Source organism: Rhipicephalus microplus, chromosome X (assembly GCF_043290135.1).
Source record: "Rhipicephalus microplus isolate Deutch F79 chromosome X, USDA_Rmic, whole genome shotgun sequence".
NCBI classification, from domain to species: Eukaryota; Metazoa; Arthropoda; class Arachnida; order Ixodida; family Ixodidae; genus Rhipicephalus; species Rhipicephalus microplus.
Genome location: NC_134710.1, coordinates 298,980,515 through 298,996,433, shown reverse-complemented (window position 1 = coordinate 298,996,433; position 15,919 = coordinate 298,980,515). Strand labels below are relative to the sequence as shown.

General features: G+C 42.8%; 1 protein-coding gene across 1 annotated transcript in view; it reads left to right on the top strand.

The window, feature by feature from the left end:
* LOC119161392 (nose resistant to fluoxetine protein 6) overlaps positions 1-15,919 on the top strand; it is a 121,475-nt gene that overhangs the window by 54,539 nt on the left and 51,017 nt on the right. The gene's annotated exons all lie outside the window — the stretch shown is intronic.

Sequence of the window (15,919 nt, the reverse complement as noted above, 5' to 3'; positions counted from 1 at the left end):
TTGAAAAAAAAAACTCACTTTTTTCGACCCGCATCTCCCCTTAACATTGTGACTTTATGGTGGGAGCGCATCTTGCCACGTGAACGGCCCTCGTTCGATCTTCGATGCGACCAAAAATATTCTTCTCTATTTTATTTGCTTCTTTCTTGAGTTTTCGCTCAAGGATATTTTTTCGCTCACAGCCAACGGTGCCGAGGCCAACGGCGGAATTTCTGCAACACGAACTCTCTAACGCTATTGCGGTAATATGTACATACTTGTATGTATTTATATGCAGGGAAAGACGCGCAAGCCTCCTCTTTCTGCAGAGCGAACATCGCCTTTCCGGCTGGGGTCGTCGGCGCGCGCGCTTATCTCGTGAGCGAATAGAAGGGGGGAGGGGGGGGGGCTTATGGTTGCTGCGCGATCGCGGCAATGATTAGCGAGCGGCCTGTGCCCCTACAGCAAGCGGGAGCTTCTACGGGCCGGGTCTCAAAAAAAAATGGTGCCAAAAGTGTACCTGGAGCAGCCGTGTTCTCTTAAACGAGCGTTTTGTAGAGTTATGTGAGATCGTATGCAAATGAGTTGACTGCCGGCCTCACTTCGTATACGATTTCTATTTGTCGCTATGGCCGCACCACAGGAATCTTGCTTAGTTAGCAAGCACATGTTTGGTACCATTACTATTGATCCTTATGTGCTCTAGTCTTTCTTCGTAAAAAATTCGAATATGTAGGAATCACATTGATTGCTTCGCCCTTTTGGTAAGTTGCGACTTTTTTCTTTGCAATCTGTTAGTACATATTTTACAACGTCATATTCGTGACAAAAATACGTCAACAGAACCATAGGGTACCCCGGCATAAAACACATTCGTGGTAAAAAAACTTCATGACTTTTCATTATAAGTGAATCAAGGTGAGTGATGCGGTACGGAGACCATTATCTCTAAATATTTTCAAGTATGCATCCGCTCATTATAAAAAGCAAGGAACCTTTTTTGATCACTGTCGGAATGTAATAAATGGGCAGACGAAAGAAATACAAATCATGACTCCGTAAAGCTTCTCAATTATGGCTTCGTAATTCTTTAGCTTGTATAAGTTGAAACTGCTGACCCGACCTTCGGTCACATGCGACCCTATGATCGCTGCTGAATATAATTTCACCGCATAAAATCACATTCGAATGTTCTGATTTTTGTGATTTTCACACAAATCCACTTTCCGAAAATATTTGCGTCGCTTTTCAAATAGAGTACCGATTGAGTTCGTGCTAAGTCGATCCTTTTTGTTATTTCGTTTTAACTCTATTTTAAAAGAGATGACTATTGGCGTGTTAGTGTTTGTACATAAAAACCATCGTAAGTAGCCCAACGAGGCGGGCCAACAGAAACAAATAATAATATGACATATTACTGCATTATTCGTGTATGATATTACGTTTGCTGTAAAAGCAATCAGTTCAAGGAGTACTGGCTCCATTTTTCGAAGGTGACTATGCTCTGCCATATAGATCTCTTGTAGATAGAGACGATGTTAGCAGTGGTGAAGCTCCGAAATCGCTAGTAAGATATTACTTGGGTACGATCCCGCCGTGGCCGGGTTCGTATGATTTCGGGTGAGCATAATATGACCGCTTGGGCATCCGTCATAAAAGAAGCCACGGAACTCAGCAGCCATGAAAATGCCGGAATATCTTGTTCGAGCTCTTGAATAAAAGCTCATACAACCTACGATTTGCGCTGGAATGAACGTCTAGTGTTTGCTGCTAAAAAGCCTGCAGACGACTAGAATACCTTCGCCGGACGCTGGGTCATCAACACGGGAAATAAAATTGTTAGCATTCAAGACGATTGTTAGGCTTATATTGGAATATCCTTCGGTGGCCTGAGATCCCTGGACAGCCTATAATGAAGGGAAAGTGAAAAATGTCCGAAGAAAATATGTAAAATTCATTTACAACCGTTATAGTTGGAAAACATCTCTGTCGCGCCTCCTAGAAAAGTCAGAACGAGAAAAACTTGAAACAAGGCGTTACCACGACAAGCTAAAGCTTTTTTATTTGTTCTAGTACAAAATGATACGGGGTCATCCATCTAAACTTATAGTACCTGCCATTACCCGCTGAACTCTTTCTTTCCCCACAAAAAAAAAAAAAGTGGCCGAGCTGAAGTGCAGAACGAACTCTTTTCTGAACTCTTTCTTTCCTCCGACAATCGTCGAATAGATCGCTTTACATTCTGATATGGTAGCACGGCACAATATGGATTCTTTTATGCATGCGATAAGAGATATGGCTCCGTAGTCGATACTGCGCTTGGCGGGGCGTCATGGGACATCATGTCTCTTTTTTTTGTGTCGGCTATGTCAGTACGGTATCAGTGCTTGTATGGGCATTATGTTGTGGGTATTTGTAATATGGGGGGTTTAGGCTCTGGGGGCACTTACTGCCACAAATTTTGTTCCATTCAGTTGTTTTTTTCATGTTTTTCACAGTCACTATTTCACAACATATCACTTCATGGGCTTGTTTTTCATTGTTTTATCCCTTTTTTCTTTTCTAGAGCTTGTGTTTTATGACCTATTTATACCTCATTCCTGCATAAAGCCTTCATAAAAGTTGAGAAGTTTGTAAAAATAAATCAATAAAGAAAATGTTGGGATGTCAGGGTACAATAGGAACCAAAACTACCTTTTAAATACGTAAACACTAAATACGTTTTAAGGGCGCACTCACGCTTCGCAGTACATTTTCTACGCCCTAAAAAGCTTGGGCTTTCATTCACAGCTGAACAATTTTGTCTCAGTACTCCTTTGAAAGAAAAACAACAACAAAAAAATACCCGGCAATCCCTACGTGGGAGCGGCACGCTTCCGGTTGGAATACCAGCGCGATCTTTTGGACCTAAATAAAGGTTTTTCATTCATCCATCTATCCATCGTCGCAGACGTGTGTAGGGCTATGTTCGTTTGGTTTTGTTATTGTGCTGTTCTGTGGTGTTTTCTTGTCCCTTCTCTTGTGGACTTTCTGATTTTCGCTTGTGTGTCTCATTGTGCTGGTTTGACGCCGAAATTCTATCTAATGGTAAATGTGTGCTAAGGTAAGACAAGTATTAATCAGTCTCTATTGTACCACACTTGTCAGCTTCTCTCAAGCGCACTCACAGCAGGCTTAGACTGCACATTGCACCGCTCTATTTTAGAGAGAGGGTAAAGGCTGGGCTATGGCAGTGTTGCCAACCATTGGGTAACTGCTGCGTTTATAAGGTATGCTAAGAATTTTTCGGGTAGCATGGTGTAGAAGGATGGTAATAATTTTCCGGTCGTTTGTATGGTAATTCTCATTTTTTGCTCATCATTGATCAGCGAGAAATGTAGACAATCGACACAACGTTTTCAAAGTTCTTAATAAATTCGCAAAGCAAACCTTTTTAAAAAAAGTGGAACTGCTTTAATTCACATGCCACCAGCATAGGGAAAAGACGAGATAATACGTCGCAAATCCCTGGGCTAACGTCGTTGTTTTCTCCCATGGGTGGTTTTCTTCTCCGCCGTTTCCTATTCGTTTTTTGCATGAAGGAATTTGGGCGAAGCCATTGGGTGCCTCGTCAAACCTGAAGAGCGAGCATTGGCGTCAAAAGGGATGCATTAAAAGAAAACACAATGAGGGACGTCATACCACGACGTCACAGGTCCTCAATATTCGCGAAGTCCTATTGAAGTGATCACAGTGACGTCACGTTCTTCACATGACGTCGTCTCCTTGTAATAAGCGGGCGGATCATGGGACGCGTGAAGGACAGGAAGCCTGCAATGCTTCCTATTACTGAGGCAGAGCGAAACCACGTTAGGGGTAGAAGGCCTACGAGAGCGCGGTGCCCAATACTATGAACTTAGAACAAACAGAAGACGGTTGCAGTTTCAAGCCATATGTGAACGCATAAGAGACCATGTGAATTTTTTATGCCAACGAACGGATGCTCCGAGCAGCCTGTTAATAACAGGTCAGTTACCTGTGTGCCACGAAGCTCATTATTATTATTATTATTATTATTATTATTATTATTATTATTATTATTATTATTATTATTATTATTATTATTTTATTGAGGCCTAACTTTCCCTGGCTCAATTCAATATCTCTTTCTACAAAAAAAACCGCATGAATTATTATCGCTTTAGCATCTCATATTTCGTCACGATACAATAGCAAAGTATCACTCCAACTCTGCGAGAGAGTTACTTGTCAGTGCCCGTTTCAAATAGAATTTAATAAACACCACTTCCGCGGTGCAGTACTCTGGGTCATGTTCATTGAGCTGAAGAGTGGTATGGCTTGTCTTCGCGTTGATTCCGTCAAGCGAAATGGAAGCCAGGGATTGGCGAGCGATACTTGGTGATCGAGGCAGTATACAATGGAGCAATGGCGTGCTTTTCAGGCGAAGGTTCTCACGAGGGTTTCTTAGCCTAATGTATTACGCACCCGTTACAGTGATTGCAGAGATGTGGGGCCTTTTTGTTTATTGTCTTCTGCTAAGCAAAGCTAGTCACTCACCGCACTGCGTGTCCAAGCTCCACTCCTCGTCAGTAAGTGAACTGTTTTCTTTGTTTGGAGATTCGTGGAAAAAAGACTTGATGTATAACCTTGTCAATGTGGTTTGGGCCTTAAATAAATAAATAAATAAATAAATAAATAAATAAATAAATAAATAAATAAATAAATAAATAAATAACTCAACGCCAGGCTTGCGCTGAACGCACAGCACTATCACAGTGAAAGGTACAAGAGCAGCCTTTAAGAGCCGTTTATTAAAACTCTTTGAGAAGCTGCTGCAAGCACACTTGTAGGGTACCAACTACACCACTACTCATTGTGTAGTAGGCGGACATTCACTATGGCATTCTTCTTCATTCTTCAGAGTAGCATGGTATCCGCTAAACACTTGCAACGAATTTCGTGCGAGTTTTGTTTTGCATGTAGTGGCTGACGACAATGAAGAATTACGCCTGAAGTGGGTATGTTCCAGTATTTATAGGTGATGAAGAACAAGCTTTTTTTTCATTTGTTGGAGCATAAGACAGCCCACTTGTTACGCAATTTACATTTTGCGACCCCTGTTGTTTCCTGGCTGTCTTAAAACACTTTATTACTCATATTAACGAGATTCCTTTCCTGACATCCAGCCTGCCTAAGAAATGTTAGCGAATGCGTTCAAAGCACAGGCTTGGCTCGGCGGTATAATAATGCACTGGCACGCTGTGGACCAAGGTTCGAGTCCCAGTATGTGCGTCGCGTTCTTTTTATGTATTCATATTTTATTTTCTTTATTTCGTGCGATAGTGGTTGCGGACACCAGCGTTAGCAGCGGGGGACAACTACTGCTCCACGCGTGACCCTTGTGGTGATATCATTACAGCTTTTGTTTAATAAATAAATAAATAAATAAATACTTTTTCATCTCAAGCTACTATCTGTTTTTTGGCTTGCTTCATTTTGCTGCACATTTCGATTGATTTGCTAAGAACAGAAAAAGGTTTAGCCTGTACATTCAATGTATTTGAAAGGGGCCCTGCAGCTCTTTTTTAAGTATCCATCGAATCGATATACTATAGGAGCTTATTGCCTCACCAATTCACTGCCGCGAAATTTTTTTTTAAATCTGTGCGGTAGGAGCGGATTTAGAAAGATCTGTCACATGCTGCAATTGAATTATCTCATCTCTCGTTTTGATGAAATCGCTGGAAACTAAGCAAGAAAGAGTGACTCAGGAAAAAAACACATCATGTGCACCTCGTGACCTTCAGCACTATTTTCTTTTTTTTTTCTTTAAATATGCTGCTATCTGTGCGATTCCGTGTCAACGCGTGGACAAGTCGCGGACTCCCACGACGGCCCCAGTAACAACCGAGTGCGCCATGCCCAAATTAGTCAATGGCTGCCACAATGGTTGTGACTAGTATTTCCGAGCTTGTAGCGTCATTTTTCGAGAGAAAGAAAAAGCAATTTTTAGCTACCTTTTAGAAATAATGGTGAATTTCAGGCCGTGCGCTGCGCTACAATATTTGGCTCGTGTGTTTTCGGGAGCCTCGACTACCGATCGACAGCGTTTTTTGACCTTGCTGCACTCTTATGATTATAATTATTCTTCATTTTTGCTGAACTTAAATGTTAGAATGTAATCATTATGCTACCTTCAATAGCATTTTTTACTAAGTTTTAGGCATGCTGCCAATATTAAGTGAAACTATAACGCTTACGTCAATGACAATATTTCTTGTACATTACCGATCTCAATGTGCGCTACACTCAGAAAAGGTAATGTTCTTATCATTCGCGATAGCTGGGATTATGAGAAAAGTGATAAGAGAAACGATCTGTTGATAAATGTTATTCTAAAAAATAGCTCGTGGTCCCATTCAAGTTCGAGCACAGACAGACAGACAGACAGACAGACAGACAGACAGACAGAAATACAGATGTACGGACGGACGGACGGACGGATGGATGGATGGATGGACGGACGGACAGACAGACAGACAGACAGACAGACAGACAGATGGACGGACGGATGGATGGATGGACAGACAGACAGACAGACAGACAGACAGACAGACAGACAGACAGACAGACAGACAGACAGACAGACAGACAGATCGAATTTGCCCTGTGGATCCTCTGGCTAACTCGTGTTGTGAAGATTTATGGGGATGTGGTTGAGCGGCACGAGCCCCTGAACTTCCTACCTTGCCGGTCAGTATAACATGGGCGTCAAATTGGATATCCAGGGAAAGTCGGAAACCCGTGCCCTTCAGGAATATTTTGGTCACGTTCAAGGCCTCCTGAAGTGCTTGTTCCACTGCCATCTCCGAGCCTCATGGGCTCCAATTCCTAATATAGTTAGCATACAGCGCATGTCCCACATTCGGAACAATGGTAAGCTGCTTAAATTTGAGAGCCCGTGCATTTCATTGTTAAACCGGAGGTGAAAGATCACCTCCCCCTGGGACGTGCCTTTGTTTCCTAGCACGAATGGCTCTGACTTGGTCTGCCCCACCTTTATGACCGCCTACCTCTTCTTTAGGAAAAACTCCACAAACGCGAAAAATCTATCTGCTAAGTTTAAAGCAGAAATCTTAAGTAAGATGAAGTCGTGCGACATGTTGAGGGCTTTGGAAAAATTTAGTGCCAAAATATTCCTGACGTCTTGAGTTTTGAGCAGCAGCATGAAGTCCTGTGTGGAAAGTGATGGTCTGATCCCTACCGTGCTGTGTGGAAACTACCCTTCGCGCCTAATTTTTTTGAGATACCGTTATGAATTATGTCCTTGATACCGTTATGAATTATGTCCTTGACAACCTTACCTAAACACTATGTAAGCAAAATTGGTCGGAGGTTGTCTAGGCTTGGGGATTTCCCACGCTTTGGAATCAGTACTACCACCGCCTGTTTCCACGAGTCCGGAACATTGCCTTCTGGCCATACCTAGTTTATTTCCTTTGCAATTGCCCTAATGGACCAGTCATCCAAATTCTTCAAGTGCCGGTTGGTTACGCCACCTGGCCCAGGGGCTGACCTGCCTTTGAGATTGTGACGAACCTCCCTGACCTCCACCTCCGAAGACATATCATTGAGCTTTGGGGCATTCTCCTCTTTATGTAGAAGGCATTCCCAAAGTTCATTATTCTTGACCGGAAGGTACTTTCGTGCAAGATCCAGGAAAAGCGACTCCGCTGATTGCCTGGCCTCTTTTTGTGTATGCATTTGTCTATCCATGGCTAGCATTTACCCTTGGTTTCTTTATCACCGGCAAGCAGGTGCTTCAGAAGATTTCATTTCCACCCTTGCACATTCCACCGTCTGCTGCCGAGCAGCCTTCGCTCCACTGTTGTCATTTGAGCTCCGTACACTGCTTCTCTATGCTGCGATTAAGCTCCACGACTTTCTTTCTATAGGCCTGCGCTTTAGCTTCTGAGTACTAAATCTCTCAAGTAAAGATATCTTAGCCTCCAGGAGATGTGCTAACCATGCGCCCATCCTGAGAGTCTCGAGGTCTGTGGACATTTCCGTAGTGATCCTTTCATATTCTCTCTTGACCTGCGCAAGTAGATCATCCATGGCGCCGTTCTCTGACTCATCCTCGTCCCATATCTGTTGGAACAGATCCCAATCAATACATTTCTACACTCTAAGTGCCTCATAGGTCCTCATAGATAATGCTGCAATATGAAGAGCACTACGAACACTTTCCTGCATATTAGTCCAAGCTGCTTCGATGTTGCTGACAAAGGCAAAATCTGGCATCGTGTCCTTCAAGAGTGAATTGCCTATCCACGTTGGAAAGCGTGGGTCCACCACTTCAGTCAGTGCACAGTCGTCTCCTGCCATTTTGACCAAGTTCGCTCCTTTCGCCGTTTGTATGTCTCACCCCCCGCTCATGTGCGGGGAATCGAATTCTCTCACCACTATCAGAGGACTGTCACGTGCTATGGTAATCGCCCTGCTTAACATTTCATGAAAACTCAGCCTCTGATCTGTTGGAGGCCTGTACACATTAAGGATGAATACACTCGATCTGTTTGATTCTGCCACTAGGGATTATTCAACCACCTGTGCCTCCAATTGATTACTGGCACCAGCTTTACCTGTCCTGATTTCACGCTCCTGGAAGTAAATTCCATTCAACCATAGTGGCTACCCTCTCCAACGCTCTGTTCTCCTCTAAGCGACATGGAATTCTGGAAAGGTCGCCTCCTAGCAAAAGGTCTCCTGTAGAAACATTACGTGTGACTTGTCTGCTTGTGCTTTAATTAACTGCTGTAGCGCAGCCTTGTGGCGCTGGAAGCTGGTGCAGTTTTATTGCCATACAAATAGTCTATCCATGTTAACCGCTGCTTTGTATTTAATTAGCTAGCATCTCCTTGAGGGCAGCGCAGTTGCCAGACGCTTCAAAGTGCTGTTGTGCTTTCGATACTCGGTGACCATCTTCGGCCTGCTTGGGCGAACTACTTTAGTCTCTACTATCCCCAACTGACTGGATTCCTATACAGAAGGCAAATGCACGTATGAGAGACAGTAAGTTGGGTGGACCGATGAGATTAATAAGTTGGTAGGTATAACCTGGCAGCAGGAAGCACAAGACCACTTTGATTGGCGGATCATGGGAGAGGCCTTTGCCCTGCAGTGGGCGTAGTCAGCCTTATGATGATGATGATGACGATGATGACCCCCATCCTGCAGTTGAGGGTAGCAATCGCTTCCTATTGTTTGTTTGTTCATGATGTCGAATTGATGCTCGATAACTCCGGACTGCGTCCTAATCACATCTGCTAATTGATCGAGAATTTCCGCAATTGATCCTTGCATGATCGTAATGGTGTGCTTAGACGCAGACGCCTCCGTTATCGGCTCCACCACGACCTCGGTAGACTTGCGCTTGCGCGTTGCCTGCCCCTACACAAGCTTTAGTGCGGACGCAGGTGACGTGCTGCCCTGACCATTCTGTGCTTTACCAATCATTTCATGACATGTACAGAAAACAAGCATATGCGAAAAATACATTCGTACATTACCGCAACAAATTTCCTAAATCGCTTGCTTATACTACAAACGAAACTATACTCCGCGCTTAGAGAAGGTTGAATATTGATAAGAATGCACACAAGCCAAATAATGGTGCACTAACCGAGGAGAATTACGTCGCCTCGAGCAAATTGATTAGAACAAACTATCGTAGTGTCCGCCACCTTCTTTCCGATGTGAACGTTTCTGATTGGCACCATTCTCCGTCGCGCGTCATCTGCATTCATCGGGAAGAGATAGAACCCTACGTTGCCATCTTTCCACCACAATGCCATGAATTGCCTCAAGGTGTCACCCCGCAGAGCAAAAAAATCCATCAAATTTTTGAACCATCTAAACTCCCTAAGAAATGAAACAAATCTAGAGCAGAGGTTTATAACTACAGCACAAGGTGCTAGGCTAGAAGGGGACGAAGCTATTGAATATATAAGAACAAGGGTGACAAAAAAATTTCAACAAAGAAGTGCCTTATGCACCACAATAGACAGGGATGGATCAAATGGCACAATGGCTCCATTTTCACAACGAGAGTGGGAAAAGGCTGAGAAGAGGGTTCCAAATAGTGCATCAACAGGCCCAGATCGCATTCCAATTATGCTGATAAAGACATTGGGTCCGAAGTCTAAACAGACTTTGAGAGAGGCAGTGAGCAGAACTATAATCGATGGTGAAGTCCCTTATGGATAGAAACTTAGCAGGATGAGCATGATTTATAAAGGAAAGGGAACAAAGATGACATAAACAACTACCGTCCCATAACAGTGACATCAGTGGTCTACAGGCTGGCGATGCAGATTATATAGGAAAGACTGCAGGTATGGATAGAGGATGAGGGGGTGCTGGGGGAACTGCAGAATGGGTTTCGGAAACACAGGAGGTTGGAAGACAATCTGTTTTCACTGACCCAGTGCATCGAAATAGCAGAAAAAAACTCAGGCTCATGTGGCTAGCATTTTTGGATATCAAGGGAGCGTACAATAGCGTGGTTCAAGAAAACTTTTGGGGAATACTAGACACACTGTGTGTGGAAGATGGAGTCACTAATCTTTTAAAGGAAATCTATAAAAGTAACGAGGTAGTTATAAAGTGGGAAAAAACAGGTATCCAAGCCCACAGATGTAAAACGGGGACTTAGGCAGGGGTGTCCACTGTCACCCTTGTTATTCATGATGTACCTACAAGGATAAGAGGCCAAATTAGAGGGAAGTGGACTTCGCTTCAACCTCTCTTTAGTCAAACAAGGAAAACTCATTGATCAGGCACTACCAGCATTAATGTACGCAGATGATATAGTGCTAATGGCTGACAGCAAGGAAGATTTGCAGAGATTGATGGACATCTGCGGTAATGAGGGAGATAGCTTAGATTTTAGATTCAGTAAGGAAAAATCAGCAGTCATGATTTTTAATGAAAACGAAGGTAGTGAGCTTAGAATACAGGAAGTCACGCTACAGATAACCAATAAATACAAATATCTGGGCGTATAGATGAGCAATGGGACCGAGTACCTAAGAGAACACGAAATATACGTGACGGCTATAGGTAACCGGAATGCAGAAGTGATGAAAAATAGGGCACTGTAGAATTACAATAGGTATGATGCTGTGAGAGGAATATGGAAAGGGGTCATGGTTCCTGGGCTGACGTTCGGCAATGCGGTCTTGTGCATGAGGTCAGAAGTTCAAGCAAGATTAGAAGTTAAGCAACGTGGAATAGGTAGGCTTGCTTTAGGAGCTCATGGGAATACACCAAATCAGGGAGTACAAGGTGATATGGGATGGACATCATTTGAGGGCAGGGAAGCTAGCAGCAAGATAAAATTTGAGAAGTGATAGAGAAATGGGGGAGGAGCGTTGGGCTAGGAAGGTTTTCAGTTACTTGTACATGAAGAATGTCGATACAAAATGGAGGAAGCGAACCAGGAAATTGACTGGTAAATACTTATAGAACTGCAGGTGGCCAAACCAAAAAGAACTATCGGTTAAGAAGAAAGTGATGTAAACAGAGACTTACATGTGGAGGATTGGCATGATTAAGAAGTCCGCACTAGAGATCTATCAAACTTTTAAGCAGGAAATCGCTAAAGAAAGAATCTATGATAATACTCGGGGTAGTTCTCTATACTGTTTGAGGCCAGGACGGGAGTATTGCGAACCAAGACATATCGGGCCAAATACGAAGGGGTAGACACAGTATGCAGTGCGTGTGGAGAGGAAGAAGAAACTGCCGAACACTTGATAATGTTCTGTAAAAAAATTCACCCTATAGTTCAGGATGATGGCGCAGAGTTTTTGAAAGCACTGGGGTTTAGGGACAGTCAGGGCAAAATAGACTTTAAGCGGGTAGGCTTGACTAGAAGGAGGTTATCTGATTGGCGGCTAAAGTCAAGGGACGAGTGAAAATTAAACCCTTCATTGCAAAGTACCCGTCCAACTTTACTATTTAAAGGAAACAAAAGATTAATCTAGTAGTTAGTTCACTAAGCATTACGGCTAGGTGGCGTTAGCGGCCGCCCGATCTAAAGGGTGCAGCCACATACATCCATCCATCCATCCAACCGATAGATCGCGCGCTCTACACAAACGCGGCCGCGGCTGTACTACATACTTATTGTCCCGGGGTCGAGATCTTCAACGAATGGATCAGACCAATTCCACCTAGAAGATTATCAGGCCTGCTCACGGCTGCCGTGACGTCGCTCGTTTTGCACGAGTGAGCGCCGTACGGAAGTCTGTGTGTCCATTGCCACAATCGTCTACCGTTAAAAGATAATGCGTTCGCGGCAAGTTTTACATGCTTAACCGCTTTATTCTACCTTTTTGGTTTAAAAAAGGGGACTGGCTTAAGTAATGCATTCCGCTTTAAAGCATTTGGAGACTCGCCTGTGATTCATTTCTTCTACGAAGAAGCCAAATGTTGACGCTATAGAACATGTGGTCGATCTATAGGAAGGAACTTTATGGACCAACAAAATGACAAAATAAATACGGTAAATTTTATTAAATCTTTATTTATTTACACACGCACACACGGAATATATAGAGTATGCAGAGAAACTGTTATTAACTCTTTTGCCAAGTTTTTGCAGTTTTATTTGTTCTTTTTCTAACAGCTGTCGTCATAGGCACGTAGTTATTGAGGAAAGTGTGTGCTGCTGCCACAAGTATGGTATTCAGCACAATATCAGGGCAATGACCATTGGAAGAGAAAACAAAATCTTTTCTTTCACAAAAATCTCTTGTTGCCGACACAAGAAGCGGCGTTTCCTCTTTTGCTCTGGCCCCTCTCGCAGTGGTGCGTAGTCGGTCATATACCTCAGGGCCTGAAAAAACTGTTAGCATTGAGTCTACAATAAAGTATGTAGCCCCCGTGGGCGCTTCTACCACACTGCCGGTTCTTGAATCGGTATATTTCTATAGTGGTTCTTAACTATTATAGCTTGAAGTATAGAACACACCTGAAAACCAATTAAAAAGCACTTTACCGTAAGGGTCTACACAAATTTAAATTTCAAGGGAACAGATTAGACTAAGGTGCTGACCGCAATAATACTGCAATAACGTGGTACAAACACCGGCAAGAAAATACTATGCACTTAACCGATGCACTAGGTAATGCAACAGCATTCCTTCTATTTTTATAAGCGAAGTAAACAGAGGCAATACAAGTCCGCGGCGATTTCACCAGTTGCGAAATGTTTACTAACCCTGAAAGAAAAATGCCTCATCTAATAGTGTTTTGTTACGCACGTTTATTAATATAATGTTAGGTCCTACGCCAACAAGTCAGAAGCACATATAACACATTTATTTTGGAGCAAGAACGGAACATGGTGGCGATGGGGCCATTGGAAAGACTTAAAAATATGTAGTATGGACACACGTATAAACCTTCGGGACACAAAGAAAACGGATGTCGACGTCAGCTTAAAGAACGACACGATCCCATTTCGTTCTTCGATAGTCCTTATAGGAAACGAGAACACTCGCAGCATCGGCCCCTTTGCCGCGATGATTCACCTCGCAGCATCACCCAACCTTGCAGATTTCCAGCCGTACAGATTGCGAATATCCAGTGCACAAAACGCAACACATATTCCCGCTGCAGTTTACGGACACAGCAAAATATGGTCTAGTCAAGCCGCCAACAAAAAAACTAGCACGCCATGAAATTTTTCGTCAGGCTTGGCAATCCATGTCTAGAGACCGGAACTTTAGGCACGAAAAATCAATGTTTTAGGCGCCTATAATAGGCCCTAAAAACTGCCAATCAGGCATAAATGGGCGTTAAAAACTATCGTTGAGGCATATATAGGCACATTTCGTAATTAGTTCAGTAGCATGCTCAGGACATTTATTAGACTTCTAATAAACACAGCAGGCAAATTATGTGCTTTGGGAAAGGTAAATTTATTTTTTCATGAAAAGACTTGACACAAAGGATAATCATATGAACATCTTTAGTTGAAAGTTGAGATAATTGGGCATTGTGGGAGAGGCTATGAAAACAGTGACAAACCAGCATCATATCAATGTTTCGGCCTTAAATTGTGCTTGCTTTCAGTCAGTATTCGCTGTTATGCGAAAAAGAACGCTCGACGTCCACTGATGTTAGGGAGGCGTACTTGTGGCCTAGAACTATCAATGCTTTAATTGCATCCGGAATATTTGAATCAGCACCACTCGAAACTTCAGACACTTGCTTTAGCACAAACGATTCGGGATTATTTCCAATGCAGATTTAAGCTTTGAGGCAACCGTGTCAGCGACCAGTCTATTTGAAAAGAGGTCAACCTTTCCTGCAGTACGAAAAAAATGGGTATCCTTAAGCTTTGAGCTGAACGCGATAGCGATATTCTGTGTATAACTTTTATTGCATGATGTAACTCGAGAAGTTTAAATTGTGGAGTACTATATATGGCTGCGTTCTGTGTAATGGGTGCATAGGAGTTCACAGATGCCTATATAAAAATAACAGAATGAATCTGCGTGCCCGTGGAATGACCACAAAATACGTGTTATTTGCACAGATTTAGAAATTATTCAAATAAATTGGCAGTTGCGTAAGCAATGTTGTGAGCTTTATGCCTGTGCTTTCTTCTGAGTGAATGTCAAACTGAAAAGACTGCTGACCTTTACAGTGCCCTCTCCCCTGCTTTCTACATGGACCGTTTCTCGATCGATGAAGTAGCACTGTGATACACTGGTCGATTGCCTCACAAGTACATTTCACGGCTTTTTTTTTCATTTCGCATAGCTAAGCAGACTTCCAACAGCTGCCGTTATGAAGAACATAAATGCCAACGAAGCTTATGTACATGCGGCAGCGCTAGCCTAGCTTTGTTTCGGCTGATTAAAGTACGTTGTAGCTACACTGTACTCTAGCCTCCCAAACGCACCCGCCGGGCTACGCTACTCTCGAACCTCACGACGGGGATCTTCAAGGGGCAGGGGGTACACTAGCGTTACCCTCACAAATTTCGAATTAAGCTCTCATCGGAAATCAATCGCTCTTTACTGGTGTGATGACCTAAGACTACACGCGTACACATTTTGTTTCGGTAAGACACGCAGTTTTTAGGGTAGCGCTTGGTGGTGTAAAGTTTTTTTATGTTGTTATGCAAACTTAAATTATTTTTCTCAACTCTAAAGACTTTGGCACTGCCTTGATGGAGAATGGTTAAATATCAATGGCAGCAGGGAGCGAAATGTAACAGAAGGGGCATAGCGGGCAGCTAAATAGATTTGGCGAGAAGTTGCTTGATTTCGCATTCTGGCGTTTAATTACTGTTTTTCGACAGAAACAACTCGCATTTCAAATCACCCAGAGTATTAATAATAATAATAATAATAATAATAATAATAATAATAATAATAATAATAATAATAATAATAATAATAATAATAATAATAATAATAATAATAATAATAATAATAATAATAATAATAACAATAATAATAATAATAATAATAATAATAAATTACAGTATCCAGTGAGTGCATGACCATGAGTGGGGCGGAGCTTCGGAGGGCTTTATAGATGAACCGTGAATCCTCCGTCCATCCATCCGTCCGTCCATACATCTGTCTGTCTGTCCGTCCATCTATATGTCCGACCATCCTTCCACCCGTCTGCCTGTCTGTCTGTCTGTTCGTACATCCGTCCATCCGTCTTTCAGTCTGTCAGGCCATCCGCACTTGCTGAGTGAGTCACAGAACTTGGAGGTCACGTACCAAGAGAGACATGCATGTACAGACCCAGGGTTTTAGGAGCTTCGCCATTAAAAGTAGTTTCTCCAGTACTTAATTTTTTTTAAAGATTGCTTAGTGTTATCTTGAAAGTGACTGGAACTACAGAA